Source organism: Neoarius graeffei, chromosome 19 (assembly GCF_027579695.1).
Source record: "Neoarius graeffei isolate fNeoGra1 chromosome 19, fNeoGra1.pri, whole genome shotgun sequence".
Classification (NCBI taxonomy): Eukaryota; Metazoa; Chordata; class Actinopteri; order Siluriformes; family Ariidae; genus Neoarius; species Neoarius graeffei.
Window position 1 is genome coordinate 4,074,317 of NC_083587.1, and position 20,875 is coordinate 4,095,191.

A 20,875-nucleotide genomic window follows, 5' to 3' on the forward strand; every position below is an offset into this window, starting at 1 on the left:
CTAGTTAATCTGTGACAATCCAGAGCTAAGGCCAGGGAGCAGACGAACAGGCTAAACCGACTGTCTGCTACCTGCACAGAGTCGTCACTCAGGGGCCACTACATCAAGACTGTATCTGTTCCCCAAGCTATACAAAAAAGTTTAAATACTCAGAGTTTGTTCTAGTAATCTAATCAATATAAAATTAAATCATACTGACTGTACAGCTGCTGCCAGCACCTTTGATCTAAAGAAGAACTATTAGAATTATTAAATATTAGCTCTCATGTCTGAAGCACTAACTGTTAATGAACTTATTACAGATCAGAAGTTTAATGTACTCTGTTTAACAGAAACATGGATTAAACCAAATGAGTCTGTAGCATTAAAGGAAACTAGTCCTCCTGGAAACAGTTATATATACCAGCCTCACCTAACTGGCAGAGGAGGCGGCAGTGTTATTTATAATGATTATCTAGGCATAACACAAAAACCTGGACAATTAATATGAAGAACTTCAAACTTATCGAATTCATGTTATGCATTACAGTTAAATTACGTTAAAGATTGCATTTGGTACACATCTGCACCATCCTGAAAGTCCTGAACCGAAACAGGCCGGTACGAATACATGCATCATTACACCCCTACAAGAGGGTAAACAGCAGGAGACAGACATAAGGAACTGTTGCCTCCAATCAGCCACACCTGGTCCTTTCCTGGCCAGGTATTTATCATCCCCCTGAACACAATACCCTCCAGGCCTGTAGAGGGTGCACACACACAAACGGTTAATACTGGCTCCAACACGCATCACTACCCACAGTGTGGACAGAGTTCCTCTCACAGTAATCTCCAAAAACACCAGCACATTCTCACAGGAGAGAAGCCGATTCACTGCTCACAGTGTGGTAAGACATTTACTTATTCAGTAACATTTCAGACCCACAAGTGCACCAACTCCGAGAGATTGCATGATTTAAAGTTGTCATATTAAATATAGGGTGGCACGGTGGTGTAATGGTTAGCGCTGTCGCCTCACAGCAAGAAGGTCCGGGTTCGAGCCCCGTGGCCGGCGACGGCCTTTCTGTGCGGAGTTTGCATGTTCTCCCCGTGTCCGCGTGGGTTTCCTCCGGGTGCTCCGGTTTCCCCCACAGTCCAAAGACATGCAGGTTAGGTTGAATGAATGAATGAATGAATGAATTTATTTATTTTTGAACATGTATAAAAAATGTAACTATTTGTACATGCAAAAGAAAGAAAACAAGAAATTAAAAAAAATAAAATAAAGAGCTAAGACATTACAAAACACCGCACATTGTTCGAAAAAGGAGTGGGAAGTACAATACTTTTTTAATTTCACACCCTTTTTTAACTACCCCGAAATCCTAACTACATTAATACACCTACCTAACTACATTAATACACCTATAAAGATATATACCATGTATACACTTAATGAATATCTATATAAATATATAATTACAAAAATATTATACTACATACCATATATACACTTCATAAATATCTATATAAATATATAACTACAAAAAAAAAAAAATATATATATATATATATATATATATATATATATATATATACACACACATACATATATACACACACACTATATACCATATATACACTACATAAATATCTATATAAATATATAATTACAAAAATAAATATATACTACATACCTATCCCCGTAAATAAATATATACCATATACTAAGTTAGTTCTAACATAACAATCAACCCTATTCTATTTATAGATTTATCCCTCATCATCCTCCATTAACATACTTCCTCTTCCATATACTTGCTTAAAAATATTTTTTGTATCTTTTTTTTAAACAGATTTATATTTGCACTTTGTTTTATTTCTGTCTCCAGTCTGTTCCATAAAGTCATCCCACAGCTCGATACACACATGCTTTTTATATTTGTTCGAACCTTTGTTTTTTTTAAATTTAGGTCTCCCCTTAGATTATATCCCCCCTCTCTCTCACTAAACATTCCTTGTATATTTTTCGGCAATAGATTATTTCTCGCTTTGTACATTATTTGTGCTGTTCTGAATTTGACCAGATCCATAAATTTCAACATGTGTGATTTTATGAATAGTGAGTTTGTGTGATCTCTGTATCCTGTTTTGTTTACTGTCCTTATTGCTCATTTCTGTATTGTACATATTGGCTGCAGAGTGGTTTTGTAGGTGTTTCCCCAGACTTCAACACAGTAAGTCAGATATGGCAAAAATAACGAGTAATATAGAGTACGCAAAGATTTGCAATCAAGAATATGTTTTGTTTCAGACACTGCATGAAAAGTGGGATTTACGGGAGCAAACGGGACTGTAGATTTCTGTGGAATTTCAGGTTTATGACAATTTACAGCAATTTGCAGGCAACACTGAAAACTGCCGTGAATTGTCGGAAATGGATGTGTAACTTGCTTTGGCAGTTGTCCCCCAATGACCCCCCTTCCCCTAAGCCTAGGGAAGGCTATACAAATGCAAATCAGGATAGCAGGGGGAGTTCCCAGGTAACATTTTACTAAAAGGTATTAACTTAATTATAAGAATTGTAGAATTGTAAGCTTTTTAAAACTAAGTTGCTACACACAAGTCAAGTCAAGAAGGTTTGTCATTTCAGCCATACATAGTACACAGTGAGATGAAAAACTTTTACTAGTACTAAAAATAACAAAAGACATGAATGCAACAATAATGTGTTTCAACAGTGTACTGTGAAAGTAGCAGCCAAGGGAATATGTCTATCAATAATAGCAACAGCACAAAACCTGTATATTGCTGGAATATTGCTGGAAAAGGCAGTGAGGGAATTAACACAGAGAACATTTCCAAGTATCCACACAAACTGTTTGATGCACAGAAGAAGCGATGTGATGGCGTTATCAGAAATCTTGAAGGTTGATTGCCATGACAAAAGCATCATGACCAGAAGTTTCATCAACAAGTCTTCTGGTTTTTCACTTCTGGACTGACCACTTCCATGCCCCTCTCCATCTTGTATGTCTGGACAGGCTTCACTCTGCTCCTCAGCAAGGCTTTCCCCCTCTTCAGTCACATACTCATCCTATGCAAATGTAAAACACACATTTAAATTCATATCCATGCAATAAATTACAATGCATGCAAATGCCCACATTCGACACCTCAAACGACCATACTCAGTGCATGAATATGTCCATGTCAGAGTGAATAGGCCATCATTAGCATGGCCATTTTACTATGAGACCAGTCAAATGACCACAGTCAGTGCATGAATATGTCCATGGCAGAGTGAATAGGCACCGTTCGAACTACGGGGGTACTCGGGGGATCCGAAATCCCCTGAAACAGACACGAGATCCCTTGAAAACATGATTTGGGAAATGTTGGGGGGGGGGGGGGGGGTCTCTAAAATATTGGCAAAATGATGTTTATTGACATAGCAATTGTGCATAACGGGAAGCATTTGCATATCCGAAGTGTTGTGTTTACATCAAAGATAAAATAAACCGATATGACAATGACTGCTGCTGCCAGGTTGGGGACACAAACTACTAGAAAGGAAGTGTGCCAACACACTTCCTTTCTACTAGTTTGTGTCCCCAGAATTTTCCCATTGGTAATGTTCCCATTGGTATCATTGTTGACGCGAGGTTGTTTTTTGAACATGCCAATGCGGACACAATTTCCCCTGATGAGTTATGACTTCAGACGCGATGCGTGTGTAGAGGTCCCCCCCCCCCCCCCCCCCCAAGGGAAAAAAAGGGATCCCCCAAAAATATCGGCATAGTTCGAACACTGTGAATAGGCCATCGTTAACATGACCATTTGAGTATGAAAAGATTGTGAAACTATAGTTTAAAAAAAACCATATGCACCTCAAACTGCTGTTAAAAGAAGCCTAATCTGTGGCCTCTGTGTTTATTTCAGGGGAATCTTGAAGTTACTTATAATTGAATTGTTTAATTCAGTCAGTAAGCAGGAACTTCATACTTCTATATTCAAAAATATCCAAAATGGTTTATATCACAAACATGCAAGCATGTATAACAATAACCTCGCATGTGATTGGACCAGGAGGTCATGGGCGTGGCTCATACAGTATAAACAGGTGTAGCTTACCAGGTAGTTTTCATGTGCTCTGGAACTTTCTCTTGGTTTCTTGGATTTTTGCTGCTTGGTAATCTTCAATGGCTGGACGGCGCCTCTCGTTCTACTCTCCGTCGAGTCCTGTGACTCCTGTGCCTGGACGCGATGGACCTGTGTCGGGAAGTCCGCAGACCGACGAGAGAAAACTGCTGTCTGCTCTCAGTGGGTTGTCTTGTCAGATTGCAGAGCTGACTACGTTTGTAACCGACAGATTCAACTCTATGGACGACAGATTCAACACCGTGGAAGACAGATTGACTGCTTTGGAGGGACGTAACTTTGGGGAAAATGCAAACTCCAGGAAGAAAAGACGGGTGCAGAGTCCCATGATTGCGGTAAGAATTTGTCCGGTGTCTGCTAGCTAAGCTAAATAGCCTAAAAGTAAACATAGCAGCTAGCCCAAGCTAAAAGTAGCCAATAGCTAGCTATGAGGGACAAGTGACTTAAAAACGTTGTTTTGTTCTTTTCACAGGAAACAGTACGCCGTCTTCACAACTCGGAGACAAACACTAGGCGATACAAGCCGGCGCAAGGGTAAGATTTAAAGAATATGCTTTCATTCTGTATGAGATACGTTAATAGATGCAGATCCTAGCCTGATCCTAACTGTAGCCATCTTGTTTTCACAGACTAACTTCGCCTCATAACGAAGCCGTGACAAGCTATTTAGTGCGGGCTTTGTCGACAAATCCAAATCTTCATGATGCTGACAAAGACAACATTGTGTGTAAGTAACAACTATTTCACTAAATATTATGGTAGCCTATACTGTCCTGTCTCTGCTGTCTACACTTCCCTTCTTCCTTTCCCTTATTAAGCTTAGCCTACTGCTACGTTGTTAATCATACTCTCATTTGTTTTTCTAGCTGCCTGCAAGACTTATTACGAAACTTTACGCAGGAGCTACAGGTACCAGCAGCCTGATCTTTCGTTGCAGGCGGAAGCAAAGAAGAAGTCGGCTCGTAGTCGCTCCAGAAGAAAGAGGGTAAGATTTTTCAGTTTTGGTCAATGTGACTTTTTTTTCAGTGTTTTTCACGTGTTGTGTCCATACGCAGTGCATTGCTCAGTACTTATTCTCTTTATTGATCGTTTTTACAGCTGTTTGACGCAAGACAAGGTATCCTTGCTATGGACGAGATGGATGTATGGCAGTGTGCTACCATAGACCTGATGTCGGATGAGGAAGATGGGGTGGTGGATGGGGTGTCTGGGTGGATCGTTAAGCCTCCGCCGTCCCGTAACCCAGAGCTCAGCGAACTCTGTGCTACGCTGCAATCAAGGCTTGAGGCAGATCTGAAGTACAGGGCAACCCACCACAGACGACTGCATGTCGGTCCGATGCCGCCTGCTCCCCACAGCTCAGAGACCGCAAGCATGCACTTCACGGAGCTGTAGGACTAAAATACGGCGCTTATTTGCTTTTGTTTAGTTCGTATCCTGCACATCTCTCTTGCACTAGGCTATTTATCACTGAATGTATTGGCAACTACTGTTTGTCTTTGACCGAATGCTGCCATTTTGTTTATTTTTTAACATCTTGTACTTACAGTGGTGCTTGAAAGTTTGTGAACCCTTTAGAATTTTCTATATTTCTGCATAAATATGACCTAAAACATCATCAGATTTTCACACAAAGCCTAAAAGTAGATACAGAGAACCCAGTTAAACAAATGAGACAAAAATATTATACTTGGTCATTTATTTATTGAGGAAAATGATCCAATATTACATATCTGTGAGTGGCAAAAGTATGTGAACCTTTGCTTTCAATATCTGGTGTGACCCCCTTGTACAGCAATAATTGCAACTACACATTTCTGGTAACTGTTGATCAGTCCTGCACACCGGCTTGGAGGAAATTTAGCCCGTTCCTCCGTACAGAACAGCTTCAACTCTGGGATGTTGGTGGGTTTCCTCACATGAACTGCTCGCTTCAGGTCCTTCTACAACATTTCCATTGGATTAAGGTCAGGACTTTGACTTGGCCATTCCAAAACATTACCTTTATTCTTCTTTAACCATTTTTGGTAGAATGACTTGTGTGCTTAGGGCCATTGTCTTGCGGCATGACCCACCTTTTCTTGAGATTCAGTTCATGGACAGATGTCCTGACATTTTCCTTTAGAATTTGCTGGTATATTTCAGAATTCATTGTTCCATCAATGATGGCAAGCTGCCCTGGCCCAGATGCAGCAAAACAGGTCCAAACCATGATACTCCCACCACCATGTTTCACAGATGGGATAAGGTTCTTATGCTGGAATGCAGTGTTTTCCTTTCTCCAAACATAACACTCCTCATTTAAACCAAAAAGTTCTAGTTTGGTCTCATCCATCCACAAAACATTTTTCCAATAGCCTTGTGGCTTGTCCATGTGATCTTTAGCAAACCAGATGAGCAGCAATGTTCTTTTTGGAGAGCACTGGATTTCTCCTTGCAACCCTGCCATGCACACCATTGTTGTTCAGTGTCCTCCTGATGGTGGACTCATGAACATTAACATTAGCCAATGTGAGAGAGGCCTTCAGTTGCTTAGAAGTTACCGTGCGGTCCTTTGTGACCTTGCCAACTATTACACGCCTTGCTCTTGGAGTGATCTTTGTTGGTCAACCACTCCTGGGGAGGGTAACAATGGTCTTGAATTTCCTCCATTTGTACACAATCTGTTTGATTGTGGATTGGTGGAGTCCAAACTCTTTAGAGATGGTTTTGTAACCTTTTCCAGCCTGATGAGCATCAACAACGCTTTTTCTGAGGTCCTCAGAAATCTCTTTTGTTCGTGCCATGATACACTTCCACAAACATGTGTTGTGAAGATCAGACTTTGATAGATCTCTGTTCTTTAAATAAAACAAGGATGCCCACTCACATCTGATTGTCATCCCATTGATTGAAAACACCTGACTCGAATTTCACCTTCAAATTAACTGCTAATCCTAGAGGTTCACATACTTTTGCCACTCACAGATATGTAATATTGGATCATTTTTCTCAATAAATAAATGACCAAGTATAATATTTTTGTCTCATTTGTTTAACTGGGTTCTCTTTATCTACTTTTAGGACTTGTGTGAAAATCTGATGATGTTTTAGGTCATATTTATGCAGAAATATAGAAAATTCTAAAGGGTTCACAAACTTTCAAGCGCCACTGTACTCTGATTTTGAAAGTAAAGCTCTTTTTTGATACGTTCCTTGCAAATTTTCCTTCCTCAATAAATGTGTCATTGATAGGATAACAATGACATGAATATACAGCATCATAGCTAATCATAACCACAACATATATATATATGTTGTGGTTATGATGACCCAGGGTGACCAATAGCCTAGGCCTAGTGGCATCTGCCAACCAATCACGAGTGATTTCTTTGGTTTAAAAGTAGTGTTTTCATCCAATACTGAGTGAGGAAATTCGAGGCAAGCCAGGCAATTCTCGGACAGTACGCGCGGTTTCGCTGCGATTCATATGCAAATAGGCTACCCCGCGAGTCCTATGTCAGTGGTACACTCCCGACAATTTTCCAGCCTGCAAACGCGGACGCCGCAGGCCGTTAAACTGCTGTTAACTGCGAGGATTTGCAGGTGTTTACAGGGATGGAAATCCCACTTTTCATGCAGTGACAGACTCAGATTGTTGGCGCGCCCGCGTCTATTTCGATGCACTATTTCGAATAATGAACGCATTGTCGAGAGGGGCAGGGGCCAATATGGACGCGAGCATTTTATACCCTATTTGGAACGTTTCGTGGCGTATTACAGACCCTCCAGGATTTCGCGATGTTGCGATTTGCAACTTCAACGCAAAGTCAACCAATCCCCACGAATTCAGGGCGGTGTTGCAATTATATCCAATCACCACAACTTTCCCGCAAATTTGACCAATCATCGGCGTCGTCTTGAGGTGACGTCGACAAACTACCTTCCGCCTTACTTCCAGTGTTGCCAGATTGGGCGGTTTCCCGCCCAGTTGGGCAGTTTCAAGGGCATTTTGGCGGGTTTTGAACATATTTTGGGCTGGAAAACATCAGCAGTATCTGGCAACACTGCTTACTTCCATGTTTCCGTTGAAGAGAAGCAACATGTGCAAGTCAGTGTTTATATAGGCTTAAATTCTGTTACTGAAAGTGTTATGTTTACAGTGAAGGACTGTGTGCACTTTACATTATTATTTTTTTTTTACTTAATACAAGAAATTAATGGATACCAACATTTTTGCCAAAATGGTATTTTATTTTCCACTGTTTAGGCAACTTCAGCATCATACTGTGAGATTCTGTTCAAATTGTTTTTTTTTCTTCTATGAAGCCTGAGCTTTTATTAGTTTAAGCTTTTATTAATTTTATTAGTTTATAATTATTGTTTAATTTAGTCTTCAGGAGAGACTGCCTGCACACAGTACTAGTATTAATAGTTTTTTTTTTCTTACATGAAAGCTGAGGCATTTATATTATATTTTAAAGTAACTTCATGTTGTGCTGTGAGGTTCTATGCATTTTAACTTTTGAACCAACAAGTGCATTTGGATAAGCAAAGCCTATTTTTCTGCATTTTTGTAGTCCTGGTAATCTTTTATATTGGCAAAGTTGTTTATAGGACCATTTCTCAGTGTCTTTGTTTTTTTAATCAATAGTTTTTCAGTAATAACTTAATATTTAACATATCACTCAATTTTAATCACAAAAAGAGAAAATCGCAACAATTTCTCACAACTTTCACTTCCTCCCGCAATGTAATCGCAACAAAAACCTAAAAAAAACTGCAACTTTCATCGCAATTTTTTGGAAAACCCCCGCAACAGACATTTTAGCTCGCAACAATCACAAAAAAGGCCCGCAAAATCCTGGGGGGACTGGTATTACTTGATTTCATGGTCTCAATATCGAAAATCTTGCACAAATATGCAACTTCCAACATAATTATCTGGATATTCAACAGATTTCAGCATCGGATGAATTTGTTTTGACCGCCGCCATATTGAATATACGTCGGACCCGTTCGTGTATTTATGCCGCCCCGTTTGTAGCGTCCCAAGCGAGTAAAACCTGATCCAAGTCTTTCGCTAGGTGGTTTCTTACAGTCTATGTACAAACATTCGAAAGAGACAAGAAAACATGGATAAGAAAAATACATCTATTTTGTCATTCTTCGGCAGAAAGAGAGTACATTCACCTGAACAAACTGATTCCCAAGGTAATTAGTCATACTAGATTTACAACAACTACTACATCAACTGCAACAGCAACCACTACTACCACTGGTGACTACTACTACCACTGGTGACTACTACCACTACTGCCACTACCACAGGTGACAACTACCACTAGTGACTACTACTACTACCAATGCCAATACCACTGGTGACTACGACTACCACCACCACCGGTGACTACTACTACCAATGCCACTACCACTGGTGACTACTACCACTGCCACTGGTGACTACTACCACTACTACAGGTGACAACTACCACTGGTGACTACTACTACTACCAATGCCAATACCACTGGTGACTACGACTACCACCACCACCGGTGACTACTACTACCAATGCCACTACCACTGGTGGCTACTACTACTACCACTAGTGACTACTACTACTGCCACTACCACTGGTGACTACTACTACTGCCACTACCACTGGTGACTACTACTACTACCACTGGTGACTACTACCACTGCCACTACCACTAGCGACTACTACGACTACCACTGCCACTGGTGACTACTACTACTACCACCAACACTGCTGACTACTACTACTACCACCACTAGTAACTACTACTACTACCACTGGTGACTACTACCACCACTGGTGACTACTACTACTACTACCACTGGTGACTACTACCACTACCACTGGTGACTACTACCACTACCACTGGTGACTACTACCACTGCCACTGGTGACTACTACCACTGCCACTACCACTGGTGACTACTACTACTGCCACTGGTGACTACTACCATTGCCACTACCACTGGTGACTACCACTACTGCCACTGGTGACTACTACCACTGCCACTGGTGACTGCCACTGGTGACTACTACTACTGCCACTGGTGACTACTACCACTGCCACTGGTGAATACTACCACTACCACTGGTGAATACTACTACCACTGGTGAGTACTACTACTACCACCACTGGTGACTACTACTACTACCACCACTGGTGACTACTACCACTGATGACTACTACCACTGATGACTACTACCACTGGTGACTACTACCACTGCCACTGGTGACTACTACTAGTACCTCTACCACTGGTGACTACTACTACTACCACCACCGACTACTACTACTACCACCACTAGTGACTACTACTACTACCACTGGTGACTACTACCACTGCCACTGGTGACTACTACCACTGCCACTACCACTGGTGACTACTACTACTACCACTGCCACTACCACTGGTGACTACTACTACTGCCACTGGTGAATACTACTACTACAACTGCCAACTACTACCACCACTGCCAACTACTACTACTACCACCACTAACACTGGTGACTACTACTACCACTGATGACTACTACCACTACCACTGATGACTACTACAACTGCCACTGGTGACTACAACTACTACCAGTGCCACTACCACTGGTGACTACTACTACCACTAGTGACTACTACCACTGGCACTACCACTGGTGACTACTACTACTACCACCACCACTAGTGACTACTACCACTGCCACTGGTGAATACTACTACTACCACTGCCAACTACTACTATTACCACTGCCACTGATGACTACTACCACTACCACTGATGACTACTACCACTGGTGACTACTACTACTACCAGTGCCACTACCACTGGTGACTACTACTACCACTGATGACTACTACTACTACCACTGATGACTACTACTACTACCACTACCACTGATGACTACTACTACTGCCACTACCACTAGTACCTACTACTACTACCATGTGGCAGCGGGGGCGTGGTCAAGTGCCAGTCTGTGACAGGAGGGCGGAGTCAGGGAAGGTAAGTGGCAGAATCACTACACCTGACAGCAATTAACCTGTGTTTGTGTGTCTTCCCAGTGACCGCGCCCTACTTAAGGAGGGAGAGTGAGAGCAGAGGAGCTCATCTCCAGACTAGACGCTGGGTGTGTGCGTGTCTAGCCAATAAATAATTGTTCACTGAAAAGTGTAGCAATAAAGCCTTTAACAAACCTGATCTCTGCCCTGCCATCCTCTGTGCTCCACCCACGCCTAATGAACTGTTACAGTGGTGCTGAAACCCGGGATCAGAGTGGAGCACCAGCAGATCAGCCCCATGGAGTCCTCCCCGTTCGCCGACCTGGTCCACGCCCTCGTCACGGCCCAGCAAAGCCAGCACCAGGCGCTCGTCACCCTCTGGAAGGAACAGGAGCGACGCTTCGAAGCCCTGGTGCTGGCCCAGCAGGAAGACCACGAAGCGTTCCGGCACCCCCTCGCGTTGGCAGGGTCCACCAGCGCTCTGGCCGCGGGCCCGTCTCCCCTCACCATTACCAAGATGGGTCCGCAGGACGACCCCGTGGCTTTCATCATGCTATTCGAACAAGTCGCAGAAGCCTCGGGGTGGCCGATGGAGCAGCGCGCGGCGCGCCTTCTCCCCCTCCTAACGGGAGAGGCGCAGCTGGCTGCGCTACAGCTCCCCACCGACCGCCGGCTGGCCTACGCGGACCTCCGCCGGGCCGTCTTCCAGCGCGTGGGGCACACGCCAGAGCAACAGCGCCAGCGCTTCCGCGCTTTGCGCTTGGAGGAAGTCAGCCAGCTGTTCGCGTTTGGCCAGCAGCTCCGGGACGCCTGCTGGCGGTGGTTGAGGGCCGACAACCGCGACGCCGAGGGGATCATCGACCAGGTGGCTGGAACAATTCATCACTCGCCTACCAGCAGGAACCGCGGAGTGGGTCCAGTGCCACCGCCCGGCGTCGCTGGATCAGGCAGTCGAGCTGGCGGAGGATCATTTGGCGGCTGTTCCGGCAGCAGGACAGCAGACGGCGTCTTCTTTTCTCTCTCTCTCCCCCTCCTTCTGTGTCCCATCCTCGCCCCATTCCCCCACCGCGGAGACGGGGGCCGGCGCCACCCCAGCCGGCCTGCCGCACCCGCGGTGCCCTCCTGTTTCTCCCTTCTGTGTCTGTCTCTCCCCCCCAGGTGAGTGAGCCCCAGAACACCGGTGCAGAGGGAAAGCCCGGGCCGGTTTGCTGGCGCTGCGGGGAGCCGGGCCATCTTCAACAGCAGTGCACGGCAATGGAGGTGGGCGCGGTGGTTTGGATCCCCAACGCGCCAGAGGCCGCCCTCGATCGGGCCGGAGCATATCGCATACCGGTGAGTATCCAAGGGGCTACATATCAGGCGTTGGTGGATTCTGGTTGTAATCAGACCTCAATTCGCCAAAGCCTGGTTCAAAATGAGGCATTGGGGGGAGCACAGGGGGCGAAGGTGTTGTGTGTGCACAGGGATGTTCACCGCTAGCCTTTGGTGTCGGTCCACATTTTTTTCCAGAGAGGAAAAAGCCATAGTGAAGGCGGCGGTTAATCCTCGCCTTACCCACTCTCTAATTTTGGGGACTGATTGGCCGGGATTTCGGGATTTAATGACACATTTAGTGAAGAGTGGGTCCTGCCATTTAACAGGGGGAGGTCCCGGTGTCGCTTTGGCGGGAGCAGCTGTCACAGAGCCGTCTACGTCATCTCCGCGTCAGAGTGAGGAGCCGCCAGCTACTCCTCTCTCTATTGGGGAATCCCTCGCAGATGTCCCATTAGAACAGTCGCGAGACGAGACTGAGGCATGCGTTTGACCAAGTGAGAGTAATCGATGGTCAAACGCTCCCACCGAATGCCACCCCGTCCTTCCCTTACTTCGCGATAATGAAGGATAGGTTATACCGAGTGACACAGGACACTCAAACTAAAGAGCGAGTCATGCAGCTTTTAATTCTGAAGAGCCGCCGGGAATTGGTATTCCAGGCGGCTCACTTTAATCCCATGGCTGGACACTTAGGGTAGGATAAAACACTAGCCCAAATAATGGCCCGATTCTATTGGCCAGGGATTCGCGGCGACGTTCGTAGGTGGTGTACGGCGTGCCAGGAATGCCGGTTAGTAAATCCAGTGGCCATTCCAAAAGCGCCTTTGCGCCCTCTACCGTTAATCGAGACCCCGTTCGAAAGAATTGGGATGGATCTCGTCGGGCCATTAGATCGGTCAACACGAGGGTACTGCTTTATATTAGTTCTAGTGGACTATGCAACGCGATACCAGGAAGCAGTGCCTCTTCGCAATATCTCAGCACGCAGTATTGCGGAGGCACTCTTCCGCGTTATCTCCCGAGTTGGAATCCCGAAAGAGATTCTGACTGACCAAGGCACCTCGTTTAGGTCACGTACACTGAATGAACTGTATGGGTTATTGGGTATTAAGCCGATCCGCACCAACGTGCATCACCCACAAACAGACGGTTTAGTTGAACGGTTCAACCGCACCCTCAAGAACATAATTAAAAAATTCGTAAGTGATGACGCACGTAATTGGGATAGATGGCTCGAACCCTTGCTCTTTGCAGTGCGAGAGGTCCCCCAAGCCTCCACGGGGTTCTCCCCGTTCGAATTGTTATACGGGCATAAGCCGCGCGGCATCCTAGACATGCTGCAGGAAAATTGGGAGGAGGGACCGTCACCAAGTAAAAACAAAATCCAATATGTTATTGACCTGCACGCAAAACTCCACACGCTCACGCACCGAACTCAGGAGAATTTGCGGCAGGCCCAAGAACGACAAGCCTGCCTGTACGACAAGGGTACGCGCCTTAGGGAGTTCACACCAGGAGAGAAAGTACTTGTACTGTTGCGCACATCAAGCTCCAAATTAGTCGCCAAGTGGCAAGGACCCTTTGAGGTCACACGGCGAGTCGGGGACGTTGACTATGAGGTGAGGCGAACGGATAGGGGCGGGGCGCTACAGATTTACCACCTCAACCTACTCAAACTCTGGAACGAGGAGGTCCCCGTGGCATTGGTGTCGGTGGTTCCGGAGAAGGCGGAGCTGGGGCCGGAGGTGCAAATGGGAACATCGGCATCGCTACCTCTCCGGTCCCCTGTGGAGACCACCTCTCCCCGACCCAACTCGTGGAGGTTGCCCAGTTGCAGACCGAGTTTTCAGACGTGTTCTCGCCCCTGCCCGGCCGCACCAACCTCATAGAGCACCACATTGAGACGCCCCCGGGGGTGGTAGTGCGTAGCCGCCCTTACAGGTTACCCGAGCACAAGGAAAAAGGTGGTTCGGGAAGAACTCGAGGCCATGCTCGAAATGGGCATCGTCGAGGAGACCCACAGTGACTGGAGCAGCCCGGTGGTCTTGGTACCCAAGGCCGATGGGTCGGTCCGGTTCTGTGTGGACTATAGAAAAGTCAACGCGGTGTCTAAATTTGATGCGTACCCAATGCCTCGTATTGATGAGTTGCTCGATCGGCTAGGCACGGTACGTTTTTACTCGATGCTGGATTTAACAAAGGGTTATTGGCAGATCCCCTTGACTCCATTAACCCGGGAAAAAAACGGCCTTTTCCACACCGTTCGGCTTGCACCAATTCGTCACACTTCTGTTTGGGCTGTTTGGGGCACCTGCTATGTTTCAGCAGCTGATGGACAGGGTCCTCCGCCCCCACGCCACCTATGCGGCCGCATACCTCGACGATATCATCATTTATAGTAATGACTGGCAGCGGCACTTACAACACCTGAGGGCCATCCTTAAGTCGCTGAGGCGAGCGGGTCTCACAGCCAACCCAAAGAAGTGTGCGATTGGGCGGGTGGAAGTACGGTATCTGGGCTTCCACTTGGGCAACGGGCAGGTGCGTCCCCAAATTAACAAGACAGCAGCAATTGCGGCCTGCCGGAGGCCCAAGACCAAAAAGGGGGTGAGACAGTTCCTGGGGCTGGCTGGCTACTATCGTAGGTTTATACCTAATTATTTGGACGTCACCAGCCTGCTGACTGATCTCACTAAAAAGGGGGCACCAGGTCCGGTCCAGTGGACGGAGCAATGCCAGCGGGCTTTCTCTGAGGTAAAGGCTGCACTGTGTGGGGGGCCACTATTACACTCCCCTGACTTTTCTCTCCCTTTTATGTTGCAGACCAATGCGTCGGACAGAGGGCTGGGGGCGGTTTTGTCCCAGGAGGTGGAGGGGGAGGACAGCCCCGTCCTGTATATTAGCAGGAAGCTGTCAGTGCATGAGGGGCGCTACAGCACTATCGAGAAAGAGTGTCTGACAATCAAGTGGGCGGTCCTCGCCCTCCGCTACTACCTGCTGGGGTGCTCTTTCACCCTCTGTTTGGACCACGCGCCTCTCCAGTGGCTCCACCGCATGAAGGATGCCAAACGCACGGATCACCCGTTGGTATCTGGCACTCCAACCCTTCAATTTTAAGGTGGTCCACAGGCCGGGGGCACAGATGGTCATGGCGGACATCCTCTCCCTTCGGGGGGGGGGGGGGAAGTCACCTAGTGAACTGTTACATACCACCATTACCACTGGTGACTACTACTACTACCACTGGTGACTACTACTACTACCACCACCACCACTGGTGACTACTGCGACTACTACTACTACCATTGGTGACTACTGCTACTACTACTATGACGACCACTGGTGACTACTACCACTACCACTGGTGACTACTCCCACTACCACTGGTGACTACTACCACTGCCATCACTAGTTACTACTACCACTGCCACTGGTGACTACTACCACTGGTGACTACTACTACTACTGCCACTGGTGACTACTACTACCACCACTGCCACTACTACTGGTGAATACTACTGCTACCACTGGTAACTAGTACTACTACCACCCACACTGGTGACTACTACTACTGCCACTGGTGACGACTACTACTACCACTGATGACTACAAATACTGCCACTATCACTGGTGACTACTACTACTACCACTGCCACTGGTGAATACTATTACTACCACTGCCACTGGTGAATACTACTACTACCACTGCCAACTTCTACTACAACCACTGGTGACTACTACTACTGCCACTGGTGACTACAACCACTGCCACGACCACTGTTGACTACTACTACTACCACTACTGACTACTACTACCACTGGTGACTACCACTACCACTGGTGACTAATACTACTACCACTACCACTGGTGACTACTACCACTACCACTGGTGACTACTACGACTACCACTGGTGACTACTACCACTACCACTGGTGACTACTACCACTACCACTGGTGACTACTACCACTACCACTGGTGACTACTACCACTACCACTGGTGACTACTACTACTGCCACTAACACTGATGTATACTACTACTACCACTGGTGACTACTACTACCACTAGTGACTACTACTACTACCACCAGTGCCACTACCACTGGTGACTACTACTACTACCACTACTGACTACTACTACCACTGATGACTACTACTACTACTGCCACTACCACTGGTGACTACTACTACAACCACTACCACTGGTGACTACCGCGACTACTACTACTACCACTGCTGACTACTGCTACTACTACTATGACGACCACTGGTGACTACTACCACTACCACTGGTGACTACTACCACTGGTGACTACTACCACTACCACTGGTGACTACTACCACTGCCACTACCACTGGTGACTACTACCACTGCCACTACCACTGGTGACTTCTACCACTGCCATCACTAGTTATGAGCTAGTTAGAGCTTTCTTTTTCTCTCCTCCTGTGTAAAGTCCACAAGCGGAGGCCATCTGATCTGCTTTAATATCAACAGATCTTCATTTAGGGTACGTGAATCTTTTCATCATGGCACACCTTCAGCCTGTTCAGTGTGCTGAGTGCAGGATGTTTAGTCATTCTTCCTCCGTCACTAGCGATAGCTCTATTAGCTTTACTTGTGATAAGTGCAGATTAGTTAGCTCTCTGACAGAGAAGATTTCAGTGCTAGAAGCGCGTGTCCAGGCTTTAGAGCAGGTTAGTGAGCGTGAGAACAGTGTAGTTTCTGTTAGGGAAAGTCTGGACGCCCTAGGTGGAGTTAGCAATCCCCCAACTCCGGCATTAGAGCCCTTACAGCGGGGCGAATGGGTGACGGCTCGGCGGCATAAGCGTAGAGCCAAAGCTACCGCTGAGGCTCGCCCACGGGAGCACCACTCCTCTCCGCGTCACGTGTCGAACAGGTTTGCTCTCCTTAGTGATGCACCCACTGAGAAACCTGAAAGAGCTCTGGTTATAGGGGACTCTATCATACGGCACGTGAAATTAGCTCAGCCTTTAGGGGCACCAGCAGCTTTAGTCAGGTGTATACCGGGAGCCAGGGCGCCGGACATAGCAGGTAATCTTAGGGTCCTAGGCAAGCACAGGTTCTCAAAGATAGTTATCCATGCAGGAGCTAATGATATACGCCTTCGTCAGTCTGAGGTTACTAAGAGTAACTTTGTAGAGGTGTTTAAATTAGCGAAGGTGATGTCCGATGCTGTAGTATGCTCTGGCCCCATCCCAATGCGGCGTGGCGATGTAGCTTACAGCAGGTTATGGTCGCTGAACTGCTGGCTGTCCAGGTGGTGCTCTGAAAACAGTGTGGGCTTTATAGATAATTGGGCTAATTTTGAGGGCACTGCTGGCCTGTTAGGGCGGGACGGTATCCATCCCACTCGGGAAGGTGCTGCTCTCATTTCCTGCAGCATAGGTCATAGTCTCAGAACAGGCCTAGTTAATTTCTGACAATCCAGAGCCAAGGCCAGGGAGCAGACGAACAGGCTAAACCGACTGTCTGCTAGCTGCACAGAGTCGTCACTCAGGGCCCACTACATCGAGACTGTGTCTGTTCCCCGAGCTCAACAAAAAGGTAGAAATTTTCAGAGAGTTTGTTCCAGTAACCTAATCAATATAAAATTAGATCAGACTGACTGTATAGCTGCTGCCAGCACCTTTGATCTAAAGGTGGGGCTATTAAATATTAGATCTCTTACATCTAAAGCGCTAATGGTTAATGAACTCATTACTGATCAGGAGTTTAATGTACTGTGTTTAACAGAAACATGGATTAAGCCAAATGAATATATAGCATTAAATGAAGCGAGTCCTCCTGGATACAGTTATATACACCAGCCTCGTCTAACTGGCAGAGGAGGAGGCGTCGCGGTTATTTATAATGATTATCTAGGTGTAACACACAAACCTGGTTATAAATTTAATACATTTGAAGTTCTTCATACTCATATAATGTATGTAGCCTCGAAAAATAAGTCTACCCAGTTAATTCCATTGCTTATTATTTACAGGCCCCCGGGGCCATATTCCGAGTTTCTTTCTGAATTTGCAGATTTTATCTCAGATTTGGTTATTTCCTTAGACAAAGCTTTAGTTGTCGGAGATTTTAATATTCACTTCGATAACCCAGAAGACCCTTTAAAAACAGCATTTGTGTCCATCTTAGATTCAGTCGGGATTAAGCAGAATGTCATAGGACCGACCCATAATGGTGGTCACACCCTTGATCTAATACTAACATTCAGATTAAACGTAGACAATATAGTCATACTTCCACAGTCTGAAGTTATCTCAGATCATTGTCTCATCTCATTCAAAATATGTCTGAGTAATAATATATGCACCTCACCACGCTACTGTATTAAACGTACTTTCACGTCAACTACTGCACAGAGTTTTATAAATGATCTCCCAGAGCTGTCAACTTTGATTGGGTCACTGTCAGCCCCTGCAGAACTTGATCAGGCAACTGAATGCTTAGAGTCAACATTCCGCTATACTTTAGATAATGTAGCTCCTCTAAAAAGGAAAATGGTCAGAGACAAAAAATTAGCACCCTGGTATAATGATGACACTCGCACATTAAAACAGACCACTCGAAAATTGGAACGTAAATGGCGTCAAACAAAATTGGTAGTGTTCAAATTAGCTTGGAAGGAGAGCTTCCTGAAGTATAGAAAAGTTCTTAGTGCTGCGAGATCAACATATTTCTCCTCCCTAATAGAAGATAACAAAAATAATCCTAGATTCCTATTTAATACTGTAGCAAAATTAACCAGGAATAAGTCCACTATCAACACATGCACACCTGCAGAATGTAGTAGCAACGACTTTATGAATTTTTTTAATGACAAAATTGAGAATATCCGACAAAAAATTCAAACTACTAATTTAAGGTTAGACAATGAAAGTGACCTTGTAGTTAACAATATAACTGTATCAGATCATCAGTTAGAATGTTTTACTCCCCTAAAAGAAACTGAATTACTTTCATTAATCTCTACATCAAAAGCCTCAACTTGCGTACTAGATCCCTTACCGACACATCTATTCAAACAGATAATGCCTGGAGTAATTGAACCGCTTCTAAAAATAATAAATTCTTCTCTTATGATTGGCTATGTACCCAAATCCTTTAAACTAGCAGTTATCAAACCCCTGATTAAAAAACCTGACCTTGATCCCTGTCAGCTGTCCAATTATCGGCCAATATCAAACCTCCCCTTTATCTCCAAGATCCTTGAAAAAGCTGTGGCACAGCAGTTATGCTCATATTTACATAGGAATAACATCCATGAAATGTATCAGTCAGGATTTAGACCTCATCATAGCACAGAGACAGCACTGGTTAAAGTAGTAAACGGCCTACTGTTGGCGTCTGATCAGGGCTGTGTCTCGCTACTTGTGTTGCTTGACCTTAGTGCAGCATTTGATACCATTGATCATTCCATTCTTCTGGATAGACTAGAAAATGTTGTGGGAGTTAAGGGAATGGCCCTCTCCTGGCTCAGGTCTTATCTAACTGATCGTTATCAGTATGTTGATATAAATGGTGATATTTCTAGACGTACCGAGGTAAAGTTTGGTGTTCCACAAGGTTCTGTCTTGGGTCCACTGCTTTTTTCTCTATATATGTTACCTCTGGGCGATATTATTCGTAAACATTGTATTAGTTTCCACTGTTATGCTGATGACACACAGTTGTATGTCTCTGCAAAACCTGATGAGAGACACCAGCTTAATAAAATTGAGGTATGTGTTAAGGACATTAGACACTGGATGCTTATTAATTTCCTTCTGCTTAACTCTGACAAGACTGAAGTACTTGTGCTAGGACCACATACAGCTAGAAGTAAGTTTTCTGATTACACAGTAACTCTGGATGGCCTTTCTGTTTCTTCACGTGCAGCAGTAAAAGACCTCGGAGTGATTATTGACCCCAGTCTTTCATTCGAAACTCACATTGATATCACCCGGATAGCTTTCTTTCATCTCAGAAATATTGCAAAGATAAGAAATTTAATGTCATTGCATGATGCAGAAAAACTAGTCCATGCTTTCGTTACCTCCAGGTTGGATTATTGTAATGCCTTACTGTCTGGATGTTCCAATAAGTGCATAAACAAGCTCCAGTTAGTTCAAAATGCCGCAGCAAGAGTCCTTACTAGAACTAGAAAATATGACCACATCACGCCTGTCTTGTCCACACTGCATTGGCTCCCAATCAAGTTTCGTATTGATTATAAAATACTACTATTGACCTTTAAAGCACTAAATGGTCTCGCACCACAGTACCTGAGTGAACTTCTGCTCCTCTATGACCCGCCACGCCTACTTAGATCAAAAGGTGCAGGCTATCTGCTGGTACCTCGTATAGTGAAGGCTACATCAGGGGGCAGAGCCTTTTCTTACAA

General features: G+C 45.3%; 1 protein-coding gene and 2 pseudogenes across 1 annotated transcript in view; 1 reads left to right on the top strand and 2 right to left on the bottom strand.

Annotated features, from left to right (window-relative positions):
* LOC132867726 (histone H2AX-like) overlaps window positions 1-20,875 on the top strand; it is a 1,044,434-nt pseudogene that overhangs the window by 516,635 nt on the left and 506,924 nt on the right.
* The window catches only part of LOC132867717 (uncharacterized), a 1,045,807-nt pseudogene that overhangs the window by 513,486 nt on the left and 511,446 nt on the right, over window positions 1-20,875 (bottom strand).
* LOC132867700 (zinc finger protein 883-like) overlaps window positions 1-20,875 on the bottom strand; it is a 201,960-nt gene that overhangs the window by 59,803 nt on the left and 121,282 nt on the right. The gene's annotated exons all lie outside the window — the stretch shown is intronic.